This window comes from Cicer arietinum, chromosome 6 (assembly GCF_000331145.2).
Source record: "Cicer arietinum cultivar CDC Frontier isolate Library 1 chromosome 6, Cicar.CDCFrontier_v2.0, whole genome shotgun sequence".
In the NCBI taxonomy this organism is placed as follows: domain Eukaryota; kingdom Viridiplantae; phylum Streptophyta; class Magnoliopsida; order Fabales; family Fabaceae; genus Cicer; species Cicer arietinum.
The window spans coordinates 28,450,536-28,452,074 of NC_021165.2; positions in this window are offsets into that span (position 1 = coordinate 28,450,536).

Consider the following 1,539-nt stretch of genomic DNA (forward strand, 5'->3'; position numbering starts at 1 on the left):
CTTCCAGAGATGAAGAGAGGAAATCTTCTAGTCCATGAAACCTCAAATGATTTTGAAAAGTAAAACCATTTGTATCAAAAAAAGTGAAATCCAATGTTCTGGCTTCTTGGATTTTTCTTTTTAGAAAAGAATCAGGAAGAGACTTGCCTTCCACTTGTTGTCCTTTGAAGGCTGAACCTTCTTTGGTGGAGATGAAGGCTTCTTCTTCTTCTGGGTGGCTCCCTTCATAGCATCACCCATTAATTTTTCTGTCTGAGGAGCCTTCCTCTTCTTGCTTGGTTCCTGATTGGTGGCAACAACTTTGCCTTTATCCTTGGCTAACACTTTATGGGTAGGGATCGAAACACATTTAGCTGGTGGTGAGGGAGGTGGAGGAGGTGAAGGTGAAAGAGTTCTTCCACTTGATGTAGAAGAATAGTCTAGTGAGATGGATTTTGATGATGATGATGGACGTATGGCAGTTTGTTTTACTCGAGCCATGGTAGTTTGTTGATCGAAGATTGATGACTGAGGAGGATTAGATGCAGAGAAATTTGAAGTTGGATGAGTGAACTGAGAGTAGAGTATGAAAATAGATTGTGAAATCGATTTAGGGTTTACCAGGTTTTTATAGCACTGTACAAAATGGATTGTCCAATCAAATGTTTTTCACTTCTGGGTTTACCAAATCGATTGCCCAATCGATTAGGTTAACGTGGTTTAAAAAACACTATCCGTTACACCCACTACCAACGGCTATAATTTTTCTCAACGGACATATTGTCAATCGATTTCCAAACCGATTATGTAACTTATCCTTCTTTACTAAATCGATGTCCAAATCGATTGCCTCTTATGGTCAGAAAACTTCAAAGTTCAACATCGATTCCCAAATCGATTGTTATAAGTTCAGGTCCAAAACAAAGTTGATCCAATCGATTTCCCAATCGATGTTCGGGTTTGAGTCTGAAAAACTTCTCAAATTTGTAGATGACTTGACCAAACAATCGATTATCCAATCGATTCTTTAAACAATTTTCCAAATATATAATCGATTTACCAATCGATTGAGGTAAAGCAAACTTCAACAATCTGGCTTCTGAGATGTGATCAATCGATTATGAAATCGATTCTAGCGATAGTGACATAGAGAAATAAACATTAAGTACCAAACAAATGGATTTAGTAATCGATTATCGTGTTTCCAAATTACCAAATTTAAAACACTATGCATCATAAATCGATTATACAATCGATTAGGTAATGCATTTTTCCTATCTGGCCACAAGATAATCGATGTAGCAATCGATTGTTGCATATGGATCAGATTTCATTGAGATCAATAATGCCAAGTTTCATTCTTATAAAGAAGAAACTGTCCTTGGGCAAGGCCTTGGTGAAAATGTCAGCCAACTACTCAGTCGTATTGACATATTCCAACTTAATCTTACACTGTTGGTATTGGTCTCTAATGAAGTGATGCCTAATCTCTATGTGCTTAGTCCTAGAATGCATGACAGGATTCTTAGTGATATTAATAGCATTAGTATTATCACACAT